Source organism: Hemitrygon akajei, chromosome 11 (assembly GCF_048418815.1).
Source record: "Hemitrygon akajei chromosome 11, sHemAka1.3, whole genome shotgun sequence".
Taxonomy (NCBI): Eukaryota; Metazoa; Chordata; class Chondrichthyes; order Myliobatiformes; family Dasyatidae; genus Hemitrygon; species Hemitrygon akajei.
The window spans coordinates 15,538,501-15,557,873 of record NC_133134.1 but is presented as its reverse complement, the minus strand read 5'-3'; the positions used below and the strand labels follow the sequence as shown (position 1 = coordinate 15,557,873).

The 19,373-nt window shown below is 43.7% G+C and overlaps 1 pseudogene; it reads right to left on the bottom strand.

Annotated features, from left to right (window-relative positions):
• Window positions 1-2,153: 2,153 nt before the first annotated feature.
• Window positions 2,154-19,373, bottom strand: part of LOC140736327 (small ribosomal subunit protein uS9-like) — a 47,103-nt pseudogene continuing 29,883 nt past the window's right edge.

The window sequence follows — 19,373 nt, the reverse complement described above, 5'->3', positions numbered from 1 at the left end:
AAATCAAGGGTTTAACTGGCACTGAGGCTATGAAGACTGCCCCAGCTGCTGTGCTCTGTGCTGCTAATATGATAAACTGATAACTGAGGCTTTGGGCCTACTCCCGGCTGCTCCGAGGTTTGGATCTGAGGGCTCATGTTTGGTTTGGAATGCTATTGTTCACTTCAATTGTTTGAATGATTTGTATTTTTTTCTTACTCTTGCACATTAAAAGTTGATCTTTTGTTTTTATTATATATTTTTTCTTTAATTGGGTTCTTTCAGGTTTCTTGCGTTGTGGCTATCTGTGAGCAAGCAAGTCTCAATAATTCATACATTCTTCGATAATGAATTAATCTTGGGACAATTTACAACCTACTAACCGGCACGCCTTTGGACTGTGGGAGGAAACCGGAGCACCCAGAGGGAATCCACATGGTCACGGGGAGAACATACAAACTTCTTACAGATGGTGGCGGGAATTGAACCCGGGTCGCTGGAACTGTAAACCATTATGCCAACCACTGTGCTACCATGCCACCCCACATATAGATATATAACAAACTAAATAAAAAAGGGAGCAAAAACAGTGAGGTAGCATTCATGGGTTGGTTCATTGTCCATTCAGATATCTGATGGAGGAAGGTATGAAGCTGTTCCTAAAATGTTGAGTTTGTGTCTTCAGGCTCCAGTACCTCCTCCCTGATGGTATCAATGAGAAGAGGGCATGTCTTCAGTGATGGGGCTCCTTATGATGGACGCTGCCTTTTTGAGGCACCGCTCTTTGTAGATTTCCTTGGGGAGACTTGTGCCCATGATGGAGCCGGCTGAGTTTGCAACCCTCTGCAAATTTTTCCAATCCTGTGCAGTGGCCTCTCCATGCCAGGTGGTAAAGCAACCAGTTAGAACGCTCTCTATGGCACATGCGCAGAAACTTGCTGGAGTCTTTGGTGACATACCGTTTCTCTGTGAACTTCTAATGAAATACATCTGCTGACAAAAAAAGCCATCTTTGGTACTGCTTCAACAGTCAGGTCTTGAAGATAGATCTTCAGAGATGTTGACACCCAGGAACTTGAAGTTGCTCAGCCTTCCCAATGTCGACTCCTCAATGAGGATTTGCAATGTAAGAACTGACAGCTAGCCTATTTCGGTGAAGTTGATTGAGAGGAAAATGCTTGTCAGGGTACCAGGGAAAATTCCTTGTAAACGGCCTGGATTTCCACACTTCTGAAAAGTACAGCCGAAGTGACATCTTAGTTTAGAACATACATTGAGGAGCACATAATTCACTTCCTCCATGGCTGACGTCTTGCAAGAAAACAGTAACTGATTAATCTATTATTTCTCAAAACAACAGCAGCTTTTCCATCGACAATTAAAACCTGAAAGTCTTGCTTATTTGTACTTTTATAATTGTTTCTGCTCTCTCCAGATGCCGGAATGTAATGCATCGGCTCTCTACCCACTGGGAGCAGCATGCTGGCGGGGTTAACCAACGAGGGGCACTTTCAATTCTCACCACAGTGTGACAGAGGTATAACATCCAGCACGCAGGATCATCGACACCAATACTAATGTGAGGTCATGCATGGTAACATCCAGAGCTGTCTGCTTAATTAAATTACACACATCAGAGGTGTTGAGTTTACAGGGCTTTGAACTCACAGACAAGGAACTTATTAAGGGAGGCTTAGCGAATGAAAATTGCTCCTTTGACAACACATCTCCATTGTCCTGTGGGTTCATATTCAGGCTATGTCATTCACGGGGCGTTCACTCCATTTTTTGTGATACCTAGCTGGTTTCTTAGGGAATTGATTGACGTATTGCTATAAATACCATTCCAGAGTCCTTGACACAGATAGTCCTTGGTGCCACGGTTGCACAGCGTTAGTGCAACGCTACTACAGCCCAGGCCAGTCCGGAGTGCAGAGTTCAATTCCTCACAGGTGCCATCTGTGAGGGTTTGCATGTTCTCTCTCTGTTCTGGTTTCCTCCCACAATCAAAAGACTAACCGGTTTGTAGATGAATTACTCATTGTAATTTGTCCTGTGATTAGGCTAGTGTTAAATAGGTGTGGCTCGCTGGGCCGGAAAGGCCGGTTCTCTGCTTTATCGATGAATAAATAAATTTGAAGCAAGACTAGATAGATTGATAGATAGATAACGCTTTAGGCCGGCTTTCCACTGAAGTTCTGAAGGGCTGCTTCACTGTTGGACATGCCGTGCTTCAGTGCCTGGTTTTCTGGTTGGGGCCTCCTCTGCATCGGTGCGGCCGAACCCAGAAGGGGTGACCACTCGATGAGCACCTTCCTGTCCTCGACCCCCTCCACTGCCAAGCTGAGGCCATGTACAGACTAGAGGAACAAGACCTTATACTCTGACTGGATAGTTTATGATCTGGCAGCATGACATTAAATCATCCATCTGCTCCCCCTCTGCTCCTTTTCTCATATCTTGCTCCTCCTGATCCACCTGATGTCATCACTGTCTCTCTTTCTGTTTCCCCTCCCACCCATCACCCACACACATCTCCCATTAGCTCCCTTCCCCTCTGCCCTCCCAACCCCCCTCCCTCTATTGCATGCTCTATCTCCCTTTCCTATCAGAATCCATCATCTTCAGCTCTTTGTCACCTCTTTCTGATGCCACTCCCACTGTCCCCCTCATCCGGATCCAACTCAGTCCACCTGCGACCTAATCCCGCTGTTGCCTGTAAAGAGTATGTACATTCTCCCCATGACCGCGTGTGTTTCCTCCTGTTCCCTCCCACAGTCCAGAGGTGTACTGTTTGGTAGGTTAATAGGTTATTGTAAATTGTCCCATGGTTAGGCTGGAGTTAAATCGGTAGGTTTATTTGATGTTAAATTTGGGGGATTGTTGGGCAGTGAGGCTTAAAGCCTATTCCGAGCCGATTCCACACTGTATCCCTATAAATAAATAATATTTCATTAGGTGTTTGAGAAATTTGGTATGTCACCAAAACACTTGCTAAGGTATACCACGTAGGTAGTACCCAGGACATCTTCAATGAGCAAAACCTCAAAAAGGCAACACTTATAATTAAGGACCCCCATCACCCGGTTCATGCCTTGTTCTCACAGTTACCATCAGGTAGGAGGTACAGAAGCCTGAAGGCACACACTCAGCGATTCAGAACAGCTTCTTCCCCTCTGCCATCTGATTTCTGAATGGATATTGAACCCGTGAACACTACCTCACTACTTTTTAATTTCTATTTTTGCACTACTTATTCAACTTAACTCATATACAGTATATATTTTCTTTAAGTCACAATTTTTTCTCTGTGTTATGTATTGCACTGGACTGCTGCCGCAAAGTCAACAAATTTCACAACATATGCTGGTGATATTAAACCTGATTCTGATCCTGCCAGTTCTTGCTCCACTTCTTCCCTCCACCTCTATTCTGGCCATCTTACAGTCTGGATAAAGCATCTTAGCCCAAAACATTCACGGCTCATTTCCCTCCACAGATACCACCTGACCCATTAAGTTGCTCCACATACCAACATCTGCAGTCCCTTGTGTGCTTAAGGTGTTGAATGGACATTGCTTCTGCCCTCTCAGTTAAATATAAAAGGCTCCAGTGGAGACGCAAACACAGGAAAATACTGATTATCCGCCACCCTGGAACAACAAAACTTTCCAGATTGTTGGATGTTACTCCATTCAATATCTCAAAACACCTTCAGTAAATTTTTTTCTTACAGATTACATAGTTGTATAATAAATATTTCAGTGAATGCAGTGATTTTAAAGGGAGTGGCTCATAAAGTTCAATGTAAATTTGGTATCAAAGTACATATACAGTATATCACCATATACTGTCCTGAGACTCATTTTCTTGTAGGCATTCACAATGAGTGAGAGAGGCCTCAGTCAGTCAGCGTCGACCACGGATGTTGAGCTCTAGCTGTCTAGATATGCAAGACTGGGCATAACGACATGGAGAGCAAGCTGGTGTTCATGTAGCAAGCTCCCCCTCTCCACGCATCTGATGAACCGGAAGGAACAGCAGAGACCGATACAGTTTGGCACCAGCAGCATCACAGGAGTTGCCAGTCAGCGTTGAACTCAATGGAGGACTGTCGTAGGGACTCCAGCTCCAGATTTTTTCGCTTGGGGTTTACTCCTGAAGCCTTCCCCGTGAGTGGGTATAGCCACAAGGCAGCGGAGGTTTGGGATCAGAGTTTTCCTTCTCCGAGATGAGCTGCCAACCACGGCTGAAGAGCCCCATCTGCCTGAAGTGAGTGGTTTTAAGGTGCCAGTAACCTGCCTTTGCCACTTCTTCCGTCAGTAGAAATGGTTCCACCGGGCTTAGTAACTGATGCACCATCAATAACTCTTGGAGACGTGAGGCGAGATATAGGCTTTTATTGGCTGGAAGAAAGAACAAGCAGCAATTGACCACCACACTGCATCCTGGAGACTGAGGCCGGGGCTGTGTCTCCAATCACCTTTATACCAGGGTCCGTGGGAGGAGCCACGGTCAGTGGGAGGAGCCACAGGAGCAGTCAGCGGGGGGGCGTGTCCAGACAGGTATATGTAGTTCACCACAATTACCAAATCGCACGTGAAGGTCAGGAGCTGGACTTGGTTTCAGAGGCCATTTGATTTGCACACCACTGAGAATATTTAATAGGAAGTGGGAGTTTGTCCCCACTACCTCCCCGGCAAACTCCTTCTGCAAACCCAGCCAGCTTCTTATTTATTTATATTTGTTTATTTATTGTGATACAGCATGGAACAGGCCCTTCTGGCCCTTCAAGCCTCACCATCCAGCAATACCCTGATTTAATCTTAGCCTAATCATAGGACAATTTACAATGACCAACCAAACTACCGACTATACGTCTTCGGACTGTGGGAGCACCCGGAGGAAACCCACACAGTCACGGGGAGAATGTAAAAGTCCTTACAGGCAGCAGCGGGAATTGAACCCAGGTCCCTGCTACTGTAAATCTTTATGCTACCATGCTCGGTTCTGAGCCAGTCCTGGCTCCAGCAACACACCCGGCCCACGGTCCATACCCCTCCCCTCAGCTCTGACTAACCCTGGACCGTCTCTCTGCTTGCACTCATGACCTCCAGACTAAGGCATAATCCAGGTGCCATGCCGTCAGGATTTCCAAGCAATCAGACGCCGGACTCTCGGAGTTGTAGTGCTGTTGGACGTCCTGTCTGTTGGCCGCTGTTACTTTAAAGCACTTCAAAGAGATTGGCGCCGCTTCAAGTTAAAGCTAATCAGACTTGACTATCATTCAACATTGGTTCCATCATTGTTAACACTGATCCTATTAATTTGCAACAGAGCTGTCTCGCTCACAATCAGGAGAAGAAACGTAGTCTGTCTGCCTTTACCCTCCAGTTGTTTTCCAACTCCTGACATTTGTCCAAGAATAAAGTCAGTTGTTGCATCTCCCCACTCCCCGGAATTTAATCAGCAAGCTCTGTTAAGTTACTGGCCTAAACTCAAATGAGAGTTCAAATCCCATAAATGTAATTATTTACAGTATATTCAAAAAATTAAATAATGTGGAATACAAATGCACACATAACATACAGCCCTTCAGCCCACAATGCTGTGCAGACCTTTTAACCTACTGTAGGATTAATCTAAACCTTCCCTCCTACAAAGCTTTCTGTCATCCATGTGCCTACCTAGGCGATTCTTAAATGCCTCTATTATATCTGCCTCATCTACCACCTCTGTGTGGTGAACTACATATATCTGTCTGGACACGCCCCTCTGCTGACTGCTCCTGTGGCTCCTCCCACAGACCCCTGTACAAAGGCGATTGGGGCACTGCTCCCCCCTCAGTCTTCGAGGTGCCGTGCTCCCTTTTTGCTGTTAATAAAAGCCTATCGTTCACTTCCAGTCTCCGAGAGTTATTGATGGTGCATCACTCTGGTAGGCTGTTCCATGCACCTGCCACTCTGTGTAAACAACTTACCTCTAACATCCCCTGTATAATTTCACCAACCACCTGAAAATTATGCCCCCTCATAATAGCGATCTCTGCCCTGGGAAAAAGTTTATGGCTGTCCACTCGATCTACACCTCTTTTTTATTTTGTACACCTCTATCAAGTCACTTCCCATTCTCCCTCACCAGAATGCAGGTACTTTTATCAAATAATTAACACAGTTGATTAACGACCAGCACTTTTCTAGTGGTACACATGTGGTGGGGGGGGGGGGGGGGGTTCACATTAGTGTAGCGGTTATCACAAAGCTTTACAGTGCCAGCTGTTATATAGAATATAATCCACGTGGCGCTCTGTAAGGAGTTTGTATGTTCTCCCTGTGATGACATGGGTCTCCTCCAGGTGCTCTGGTTTCCTCCCACCTTCCAAAGACACACGGTTAGGGTGAGTGAGTCGTTTGCATGCTATGTTGGCGCCAGAATTGTGGTGACATTTAAGGACTGTCAACACCACATGCGGACTCTGTTGGTTGCTGACGCAAAACAACACTTTTCACTGCATTTTTTAAAATGTTTTGGTGCAGCTCTGACAAATTTTAAGCTAAAGTTCAGAAAACGGTGGGCTTTCTGAGGAATTAGGATAGGTACACAGCAGAACTGGACAATGAAATCAAGACCATCAGGTCAAATGTGACATGAACACAAACACCCAGCACGCTCTGCGCTACCAACCCAAGTGTCTTCCAAAACTCATAGAATTAGTAGATGATCAGGTTGAATAAACAAAATCATTACATCAGGGTAGAATCTGACAGCAGTTTACTCTTATATTGTGGAAAACAATAAATTCATAAGACATGGGAACATAATCAGGTCATTTGGTCTACTCCACCATTCCATCGTAGCTGATTTATTATCCCTCTCAACACCATTCTCCTGCCTTCTGCCCATAACCTTCCATGCCCTTACTGATCAAAAACCTATCACCCTGTGTTTTAAATACACCCAATGTCCAGACCTTCACAGCCATCTGTCACAATGAATTTCACAGATTCACCACCTTCTGCTGAAAGAAATTCCTCCTCATCTCGGTTTAAAGGGACATTCTTCTACTCAGAGGCTGTGCCCTCTAGTCCTAGACTCCCCCACTATAGATAGATAGATAGATAGATAGATAGATACTTTATTCATCCCCATGGGGAAATTCAACTTTTTTTCCAATGTCCCATACACTTGTTGTAGCAAAACTAATTACATACAATACTTAACTCAGTAAAAAATATGATATGCATCTAAATCACTATCTCAAAAAGCATTAATAATAGCTTTTAAAAAGTTCTTAAGTCCTGGCGGTAGAATTGTAAAGCCTAATGGCATTGGGGAGTATTGACCTCTTCATCCTGTCTGAGGAGCATTGCATCGATAGTAACCTGTCGCTGAAACTGCTTCTCCGTCTCTGGATGGTGCTATGTAGAGGATGTTCAGAGTTATCCATAATTGACCGTAGCCTACTCAGCGCCCTTCGCTCAGCTACCGATGTTAAACCCTCCAGTACTTTGCCCACGACAGAGCCCGCCTTCCTTACCAGCTTATTAAGATGTGAGGCGTCCCTCTTCTTAATGCTTCCTCCCCAACACGCCACCACAAAGAAGAGGGCGCTCTCCACAACTGACCTATAGAACATCTTCAGCATCTCACTACAGACATTGAATGACACCAACCTTCTTAGGAAGTACAGTCGACTCTGTGCCTTCCTGCACAAGGCATCTGTGTTGGCAGTCCAGTCTAGCTTCTCGTCTAACTGTACTCCCAGATACTTGTAGGTCTTAACCTGCTCCACACATTCTCCATTAATGATCACTGGCTCCATATGAGGAAACATCCACTCCACACCCACTCTATCTAGGCCTCATAAAGATCCACTCTCATGCTTCTAAACCAGTGAGTACAGGTACAGAACCATCAGATGCTCCTTATATGTTCAACATCATCGTTATGTGCCATGTCATATGACGTGAGCAATCATGATCTCTATGACCATGGTTGTTCTTTGCAAATTTTTCTACAGAAGTGGTTTGCCATTGACTTCTTCTGGGCAGTGTCTTTACAAGACGGGTTCCCCAGCCATTATCAATACTCTTCAGAGATTGTCTGCCTGGCGTCAGTGGTCACATAACCAGGACCTGTGACGTGCTTCTCATGTGACCATCCACAACCTGCTCCCGTGGCTTCACATGACCCTGGTCAAGGAGCTAAGCAAGAACTACACCTTGCTCAAGGATGACCTGCAGGCTAGTGGAGGGAAGGTGAGCATTTGTGGAGACATATATCCGTACATCCACCCCACCAACCATACATTAACCCATTTATCCAGGGTATCATTCTGATGAACCTCCTCTGGACCCTCTCCAAATGCCAGCACATCCTTTCCTGGCTGAAGGGTGCTCACAGTTTTAAGCAGCTTTTAATCGCTGATATTTTTGCTTCCAATATGAGGGAGAGGAGACTTCTGGCTATCACTGTGGCCTGGATTTGAACCCACATACTCCATGAGCATCTGATCCTGTTTTAGGGAATTTACATTACTAGACAACAGTATAGTAATGTTGTTTCCTGACAATCTCCAGATTCTATTAAGTGTAGCAACCAAGTACCTCACTCTTCCAAACATTTTTTGAAAGATAACAAAAGCCTAACACAGGATGAAAATTTGTTATATTTATACAAGGAAATCCCTCCAATCAACAAAATGATTAAAGGGCTCGGAAATTGGGTATTATAAGCAATCGTATCCTAACAAAATCTGTTACTGAAAGTGAAGTATTTCAATGATGCTCTGTCTAGTCCACTGAAATCTATAATCAGCTTCAAAGGGAAGTAAAATTCAAAGGCCACTTGAAGTTTGCAAACCTCCACTTCACTCTTCCAGGCTCTTGGTGATTCCTCAAGGCACTTTTTAACTGTGAAACTCTAGGCTTATTTTCAGCTAGCATTGCCCAATCAGAACAAGAAAATTGGACAATTTTCCATTGTTTCATTTGGTGTACTTATGTCACTTTCTATTATAGTCCAGCTCTTCTCTGAGGATCATCACATTGTTATGGTGGAGCGGCCTGCGAGTTCCTGAAACCCCAAGGGTAGTGCCATCTAGAGTTTAGCCATCTGGCGCCTATCTCCTGGTGGGTCGCCCATTATGGTAACATCAAGGCGAAGTTCCAGACAAAGAACGATCCAACTAAGATCTCAATGGTGGAGCTAGCGGAGGATGATGACAGATCCTAACAGCGGTGAAGGCGGAGGAAGGTTAAGGCTGAGAAGGGTCCCCAGTCATTTTGTACTCTATGCCACTGAACCCTGACCCCGATCTGTCAAGGACTTTGTGGTGGCTCCCCATACATTGGCCTCCCCGCACTAAACAAGGTCACACACAAGCATTCTCCATTAAAGCAATCCACTGTAAGAACATAAGACCATAAGACATAGGAGACAAATTTGGCCATTCAGCCCATCAATTCTGCGCTGCTATTCTAACATAACAAATCCTGTTTTGCACTCAACCCCGTACACCTGCCTTCTCACCATAACCTTCGATGCCCTGACCGATCAGGAAGCAATCAACTTCTGCCTTCAATATACCCACGGACTTGGCCTCCACAGGGCATCCACAGATTCACTACTCTCTGGCTAAAAAAATACCTCCTTACCTCTGTTCTAAAAGGTCGCCCCTCAATTTTGAGGCTGTGCCCTCTAGTTCTGGATAATCCCACCATAGGAAACATCCTCTCCCCATCCACCCCATCCAGTCCTTCCAACATTCAATGATAACACATCCTTTCCAAAACATGGGGCCCAAAACTGTTGACAATACTCCAAGTGCAGCCTGACTAGTGTCTTATAAAGACTCAGTATTATCTCCATGCTTTTGTATTCTACTCCCCTTGAAATAAGTGCCAACATTGCATTTGCTTTCTTAACCACTGACTCCACCTGTAAATTAACCTTCTGAGAGTCTTCCATGAGGACTCCTAAGTCCCTCTGATGTCTCAACCTTCTCCCCATTTAGATAATAGTCTGCATTATTGTTCCTTTTACCAAAACGCATTATCATACATTTCCCAACACTGTATTCCATCTGCCACTCTTTTGCCCATTCTTCCAATTTGCCTCAGCACTACCAACCCCTCCACCTATCTTTGTATCATCCACAAACTTTGTCACAAAGCCTTCAATTCCATTATCCAAATCATTGACAAACAATGTGAAAAGTAGTGGTCCCAATACTGACCCCTGAGGAACACCTCTAGTCACTGGCAGCCAACCAGAAAAGACACCTTTTTATTCCCACCCTGGCTCCTGTCTGTCAGCCACTCCTCTACCAATGCCAGTATTTTTCTTGTAACACCATAGGATTCTATCTTGTTAAGCAGCTTCATATGTGGCACCTTATCAAATACCTTCTGAAAATCCAAGTAAATGACATCTACTACCTCTCCTTTGTCCTCTCTGCTTGTTACTCCCTTCAGACCTCTAACAGATTAGTCAGGCAAGATTTCCCTTTACAGAAACCATGCTGACTTTGACTTATATTATTATTGGTCTCCAAGTACCCCGAAACCTCATCCTTACTAATAGACTCCAACAGTTTCCCAACCACTGAGGTGAGGTTAACTGGCCTATAATTTCCTTTCTTTTGCCTTCCTCCCTCCTTAGAGAGTGGAGCGACATTTTCAATCTTCCAGTCCTCTGGGACCATGCCAGAATCAAGTGGTTCTTGAAAAATCATGACCAATCTCTTCAGCAACCTCTCTCAGGACTCTGGGATGTAGTCCATCTGGTCCAGGTCACTTATCCACCTTAAGACCTTTGAGTTTGCCTAGCACTTTTCCCTTTGTAATGTCAATGGCACTCAGTCCTGCTCCCCGACACTCACGAACCTCTGGCACACTGCTACTGTCTTCCACAGTGAAGACAGATGCAAAGTACCCATTAAGTTCATTTGCCATTTTTTGACCCCCATTACTACCTCACCAGCATCATTCTCCAGTGGTCCAATATCAACTCTCACCTCCCTTTTACTCTTTATATAACTGAAAAAAACTTTTGGTATCCTGCTTTATATTATTGGCTAGTCTGCCCTCATATTTCATCTTTTCCCTTCTTATAGTTTTTTTAGTCGCATTTTGTTGGATTTTAAAAGCTTCCCAATCATCCAACTTTCCACTCACTTTTGCTATTTTTTATGCCCTTTCCTTGGCTTTTATGCAGTCCTTAACTACCTTGGTCAGTTACAGTTGCCTACCCCTGCGATTTGAGGACTTCATCTGTGGGATATATCTATCCTGCTGTTCCCAGAAACATCAGCCACCTCTCCTCTGCCATCATCCCCGCCAGTATCCCCCTCCAATCCACCTGGACAAGATCCTCTCTCACACCTCTGTAATTCCCTTTATTCCATTGCAATACTGATACTTGTGACTTATGCTTCTCCCCCTCAAATTGCACTATGAATTTAAGATTATGTTCCTTGAATTTATGAATTTATGTTCTGTGGCAACAGGCAAGTGATGAAGGGGGCACCTGTAATACCTGGGAGCCCCTCAGAATAAATGGATTCTAGATCAGCCTCTACAGCCTAACTGAAGACCCTCCACTGCATAATCTCTTAGGAAACACCATACTCGACCTGGGTGATCACAGTATTAGGACTATCGTCCAGTTACAGTCAGACTAAGGTTGAGCCCATCTGGTCTATCAGGATAAGGTCCTCAATATTAAAATTGGTTGACTCCATTTCTTTGGTGGTTAAGGAAGCATCAGTGAATGATCTTTCTAAAAACTTCTACAACTTGAGTAAGTTTCTCCGCAAAGGATAGATGATTAAAATATGAGAGTACTGAATTGGAGATAAATGTATGCATCAATAAATAATCAAACATCCAGTAATCAAAGACCATAGAATATTCATGAATCTTATATGAGAGTAATCAGTAGTTTTTTTCCACACATCCCAGATGATTATAATTTAAGATCCCATTGCCAGGACTAGAAAATTGGAACAATGAGTGAGAGACTGACATAACGAGCATTATTTTGTTTGGAACAGATGAAGCAGAGAGGAGATTTCACTGAAGTGTATAAAACAATAAGAGGCCTCATATTAGCCATTGCTGGCTTGGAAGGAAGGCACTGGAGTTCCATTCTATCTCTGCCTCATATACACCTCTCATCCCCCTTTGCTCCAAAGAGAAAAGCCCTAGTTTGCTCAACCTATCCTCATTACACCTGCTCTCAAATCTGGGCAGCATCTGGTAAAAGCAATCAAGGATTGTCTTAAGGGTATGAACCCCAAATAATGTATTGATTTTTTAGCTTCTAAGTTAGTTGAGGGCAAAGAGTTCACAAATCCCCCAGATGGAAATGGTTTGATTGGGACGCCAGCCGAAGTAGATTAAAACCATTAAAACTGCTTAAATATTCTGTAAAATGTGGTATTCCACAACCACAGCCTATTACCTCTGGCATTGTGTAGCAGATGGTGTTGCTGTAACAGTTTCTGAAGCTTCAGAGGTCAGCATTTTGAGAAGTATGGTTTGGACTTTTGTATTGTGTCAAAATCCGCATTTATCCAATACATCAAAACATACAGTGAAATGTGTCATCTGCATTAATAACCAACACACCCGAGGGTGTGCCGGTGGCAGCCTGCAAATCTTGTCACCCATTTTGATGCCATCATAGCATGCCCACAATGCTCTGCAGAACAACACTCAACACAACAGACCACAAAGCAGCCACTAAACAAGCCCCATTCCTCCCTCGTACCCACAAACAGACACAGTCTACTAACCTCAAGACTGCTTCAGACTCCAGCCTCCAGTGAACTCAGGCGCACAGACATTGGGCTTTCAGCTTCCCCAGTGGGTTCACGGTGCTGTCTCCTTGTACGGTATCTATAGCCCTGGAATAAAGACAGGACAGTCTGCCCTATAAAACTATAAAAAACTAAAAAAGCAACTAAAACTGAGCCACGATACTAACGTAGGTCACAGCTCAGTGCCATCTTGCTGTCAAGACCCAGGCAGACCCTCCTGTTTTTACCTCTAGGTTAAAGGCCCAAGGGGAGACCCTTGGCATTGCCTTTTTTCTGCAGGAAGCCCTGAGTTCCATTCTGCTGGTTTTCAACAGGTGACCGACAGATAGAGCCTAGAAACAAGCCCCTCAGCCCCCATTGATCACCTACCACCCATTTTTATGCCAATACTACATCAATCCCATTTATTTTCCCTACACTCTCAATAATTGGAGTCATACAGCCACAGATACAGGCTCTTTGGTCCAACAAGTTTATACTTCTTGCGTTGTCTACACAGATCCTATCCCTCCAAGACCCATCTCTCCACAGGCCATCCAAGTCATTCTTAAATGATCCTCTTGTTCCTGTCTCAACCACTTCCTTCAGCAACTCGCTCCACATACTCACTACCGTGTGCACAAAACAGTTGCACCTCAAGCCCCCTTTAAACCTTTTCCCTCTCATTCTAAATCTGTGTCCCCACACCTGCACAATCTTGTGTTCCCCCACCCTGGAGAAAACATTTTTACTATCCACCTTATCTATATCTCTCATCATTTTAACCACTTCTATATAGTTCCCCTTCATTTCCCTACATTCCCAGGAATAAGGATCGAGCCTGGCCAACCGCTCCCTATTAGAAGAGTGAGGGGGGATCTTTCTGAAACCTATCAAATATTGAAAGGCCTAGATAGAGCTGAGGTGAGAATATGTTTCCAATAGTGAGGGACGGCCTCTGAATACAAGGATGTCCCTTTAGAACAGAGATGAGGATGAATTGCTTTAGCCAGTGGGTGATGAATCTGTGGAATTCATTGCCACAGACAGTTGTGAAGGCTGTCATTGGGTATACATAAAGCAGAGGTTGATAGGTTCTTGATTAGTAATGGCTTCAAAGGTTACATGTAGAAGGCAGGAGAATGGGGTTGAGAGGGATGATAAATCAGCCATGATTCAATGGCAGAGCAGACTCAATGGGCTGAATGGCCTAATTCTTATGATCTTATGTTCGATAGCACAGGCCCTCCAGATCCCACCCAGATTCTACCACTCATCGCTCACTGGGGGCAACTTACAGTGGCTAATTTGCTTCCCCTCCAAGAGGACCACAACCTTGTGATTGGGTTTGGAAGCTTGCGTGCCTCAATGACCCACAAAACTATGTTGGCTGGAATCAGGGTGTTATGTTTTGGCTCTTGGTGGGATCACCCATGTCAAAAATGGTCCTAGGGTACAGGACAGACTAAGTGTGGTCCACCGGTCCTCCAGGTTTAGGGGTTCAGCTAAGGACTAACAACCCTGACTGGTAAAATAAAGCTGTTACAGAACGAACAATGAAGAGTTCTTCTACATCTGAGTGCGACAGTATTCCTGAGTCCATCCGGGACTTGCATGACTTGACAGCAGTGAAAACGGAAAAGAAGCTACTGACACAGCGAAGGAAGCCCTGAACACCTCCAGAGCTGGAGGACCTGCACTGCTGCCCGAAACATCAGCAGTGAAATGGGCAGTCAGTAATTTGCTCACCAGCCTGCTCGTCCTTGAGATGTGGAAGGACAGCAGAGCGCCTGGAGGAAAGGCACGCTGTCACGGAGGTTAGGACTGAACCTGAGTCTCCGGTGCTCTGCAGCATTAGCTGCGCCGTTACACCATTGCTCCTCTTGCTTCATTAATGCGGCTCACTATGCACCATCAGACAAGTGCATTCCTAGCATCAGACACTGAACGCTTGATTGCAAAGTTGTTTGCTTCAAATGGCAACAAATAATCCCATGAAACCTCTGCCAAGTCTTGGAGTTCTTCTTGTTCATTGACATTGGACTGATAAATAATGGTGATTATCCTTAATCACAGTAAACAATTCATCTGCAAACTATTATCCTGCTAATGCTATATGGGGCCGTGTGGAGCAGTTCCAGTCAGCCAGACAGTCCCATTAACCCTTTACAAGGTCAGTAATAAATTGCATTTGGCATATATCAGCAGGGACTGCCCACTCAATCCATTAACCACAAATGAACACCAACTTCCTTTAACATAAACAATTCTTTTCTGATCCTTTTTTCTCCTGAGGTAGTTGTTAGCATGCCATCTCCGGTTCTTTTCAAAATTAATCGTAATGGGAAATTTTTTTGTGTAATGGCTATTTTAACTAAAATTCCCTGAAGTGTCAGATCCTTGCAATCCGTAAATGTTTAATGCAATTAGAGTGAATTTGAGTTATGTCAAGTGGATTCACCTTGACCTTTGAGTTTCATGATAGTTGAATTGCCACCAAGGTTAGAACATAGAACACTACAGCACAGTAATAATGGCGTACTGACCTTTTAACCTACTCCAAGAAATGAAGAGTAAATGATTACCGTAATTGAAGGATAGTGTACTTTCTTTTTAATAAAAACCTGTTTGATTGAGCTTGATCCTGTGAAAAGTGAATCTGTTATTCAGAATTCCCTGTTTGACTTAATTAGGTATGGTGTATCAAGGAGCCAGGGCCTACACTTCTAAGAAAAGCCTAAAGCTTGAAGTGAACTATTTGTGATCCAGAATGTAATTTCACATCACTTCACAGGGAGCAGTGTTCGCAACAGTAACACTCGCTTCTCTTTTAACTATTTACTTGCTGAAGATTAATAAAATGTTCCACTCCCATACCGTCTGGCCCCTCCCTAAGAACCTATCAGCCTCTGCTTTAAGTATACCCAATGCCTTGGCCTCTACAGTAGTCTGTGGTAATGAGTTCCTCAGATTCACCACCCTCTAGCTGAAGAAATTCCTCTTCATCTCTGTTCTGAAGCTGACCCCCACCATTGGAAACATCCGCTCCATGTTCACTCTGTCTAGACCTTTCAATATTTGCTAGTTTCAATGAGATCCTCCCTCATTCTTCTGAACTCCAGTGAGGATAGGTCCAGAACCATCAAACACTCTTCATAACTGGAATAACAGAGAGTTGTGAACACAGCCCAGTCTTTGGCCTATATTTTCCACTAACTTGGCAAGTCAGAGTCCAATCCCTTTCCATTCAGTGTCTCTTCCCACTCCTCCCCCTTTCTACGGGGTAAAACATGCAAAAGTTTGACACAACATACAACCAGGCTCAAGTACAGCTTCAGTACTTCTGATATAAGATCTGTTAAGCAATAAATAAGAGCTATAGTTTTATAGAGTGCTACAGCATAAAACAGTCTCTTTGGCCCATCGTGTCTGTGCTGGTTATTCTGCGAACCTGAGAAAAATGAATTCTTGATCTCTCAATCTCATGGTGCTTGCACGTCATTTGTCCTTCACTGTCATTGTAACCATAACACTATATTCTGCATTCTGTCATTGGTTATTGTTATATATTACCCCTTCTCTTCTCCTCACCTGCTCATCACCTCCTTCTGGTCCTACCATGGTCCACTGTCCTCTCTTATCAGATTACTTATTTTTCAACTTTTTACCTCTTCCACCTATTACCTACCAGCTTCTTGCTTCATCCCACACTTTCCTCCACCCTCCCACCTACCCCCTCACCTGGTTTTACCTATTCCCTGCCAGCTTGCGATCCTTCCCCTCTCCCCACCTTCTCACTCTGGCTTCTTTCCCCTTCCTTTCCAGTCCTGATGAATTGATTCAGTCCAAAATGTCGACTGTTCATTCCCTTCCACAGATACTGCCTGACCTTCTGAGTTCCTCCAGCATTGTGTCTGTGTTGCTCTGGATTTCCAGCATCTGCAGAATCTCTTGCGTTTCTGTCACTGTTTTGATTTCATACTTCCTCGCTCGTTGTATTTATCTACAGCATGATCTGCCTGGATGGCAAACAAACAAAAGCTTTCCGCTAGATCTCATCGATTGTGAAAATAAATCAATCACCATTGACCCTCATTATCTGGCCCCATATTTGGTGTACCCTTCGCTCCTCCTATAATTTGGCATGTTATTTGAAGATGCTATTCACTATTGACTATTTTGTAAAAAAAAATTAAAAGATTCAAAAATTCCCAACAGACATTAAAAAGTTAACAAGGATTCTTTCACCTCCCTGTACATCTCATGCGTAAAGGATGGGCACACAGTACTTGGGTCACCTTGCCCAATAATTTTATTGAAAATTAATTTCTGAAACACAGGATTTGCCAGCAAGCAAGAACGGAACACAAGGAAATTAAGACCATAGAGGAAAGGGAATAAAATAACTGATAAAGAGAGATAAACAAAAACCAAAGAGGTGAAGGATGCTGGGAATTGTGTAATTTAAATCTTCCTGGTCGGAAGATAAGCTGAAGGAAGGCAGAGACCAGAGGGTCTAGGAGAACAAGAGTGATTCTCAAGACTCCTCAAGAAAATCCAGTCTTCCTGGATATTTCTTCCGATTCTTTCTTCTCTGTGAGCCATTCACTGATATTTTATTTATATTTATTTTGAGATACAGCACGATAGCAGGTTCTTCTGGCTCAACGAGCCAGTGCCACCCAATTATACCCATGTGACCATTTAACCTATGAACTCATAGGTCTTAGAAATATTGCTATTCGTTATTGACCATTTTTGTAAAAAACAACATTGAAGATCAAAGATTCCCAGCAGATGTTACTAAGTTGACAAGGATCCTTCCATCTCCCTATATATCTCGTGTGTGAAGGATGCTGCCACGGTAACTTACATCAACTTACGCAATAATTTGATTTCATGAGGAGAACATACAAACTCCTTACAGTCAGAGGCGGAATTGAATACAGCTCGCTGGCACAGTAAAGCATTACGCTTACCACTATGCTACTGTGTCGCCCTATGCTAATGTTGTTACCCATCAGTTCAATAAGATACTGGAACTTCCTGCCCTAAAGTCATACAATAGGGAAGCAGGCCTTTCAGTCCAAATGGTCCATGCTAACCAAGCTTCCCATCTAAGCTAGTCCCATTTCGCCTCAAAACCTTTCCTATCCATGTACCTGCCCAAATATCTTTTAAGTGTTGTTAATGTACCAATCTCTGTCACTTACTCCAACAGCTCCTTCCAAATACTGACCAGCCTCAAAATGTTACCCTCAAAAATTACTCCTCCTACTAATTTTCTCCCTTCTCATCTTGATTCCTCGGCTCTGGGGAAAGGACTGCACATTGACCCTGACAATCTCTTTTAAGAGCCTCTTAGAGCTTCAAGTAGGACAACCTCATTTAAGAGATTGTTCGACTAGAAGCTCTAAGAGACTTTAAAAAACACTGCAGAAATTGTAAACTCAGCATATATCAAGGACATCTTCAAAAGGCAATCTCTCAAAAAGGCAGCATCCATCATCAAGGAGCCCACCAGCCAGGACATGCCCTCTTCTTGTTACTGCCTTCAGGGAGGATGTACAGAAGCCTGAAGATATACACTCAAAATTTTAGGAACAGCTTCTTCCCTGCCAGCATCTGATTTCTGAACAATGAACAATGAACTTAATTACTTTATAGAAACATAGAAAACATAGAAAAACCTAGAACACAATACAGGCCCTTCAGCTCACAATGCCGTGCAGAACATGTACTTACTTTAGAAATTACCTCACATTACCCATAGCCCTCTACTTTTTGAAGCTCCATGTACCTGTTGAGGAGTCTCTTAAAAGACCCCATTGTATCCAATATTTTGTAGATATATATTAATTATACATATATATAAAATAAGTAGTGTAAAAGGAGACCAACTATATATATATTTATATCAGTGATCTTTTTGTTATGTATTCCTGTACCTAATAAGGTGGCCACTGAGTGTATGTTCATAGACTTGTGCTGCTGTAACTTCAAGGTTCAATATGTTGTGCATTCAGAGATGCTCTTCTGCTTGTAGCACATGGTTACTTGAGTTACTGTGGCCTTTCTGTCAGCTTGAACCAGCTTGGCCGTGCTCCTCGACGCTCTCATTGGCAAGGTCTTTTCGCCCACAGAACTACCACGCGCTGGATGTTTTCTTTGTTTTGTCACTATTCTCTGTAAACTCCAGAGACGGTTCTGCATGAAGTATCAGCAGTTTCTGTGATACTCAAACCACCCCGTCTGGCACCAACAATCATTTCATGGTCAAAGTCACCTAGATCACATTTCTTCTCCATTCTGATATTTGGTCTGAGCAACACCTGAACCTCCTGACCATGTCTGCGTGCTTTTATGCATTGAGTGGCTGATTAGATATTTGCATTAATGAGCAGGTGTGCAGGTGTACCTAATAAAATGGCTACTGAGTGGCCACTTATTATAATTTATAATACGGTATATTTCATGAACTGCCACATGGCAACACATTCCACAGCATTTGTCAGTGATGATAAACCTCAGAGAGTTTAACGGTGTCCTTCTCTTCCGTAAGGATGCAAAGATGGTATGAGTGCGAAGGAGA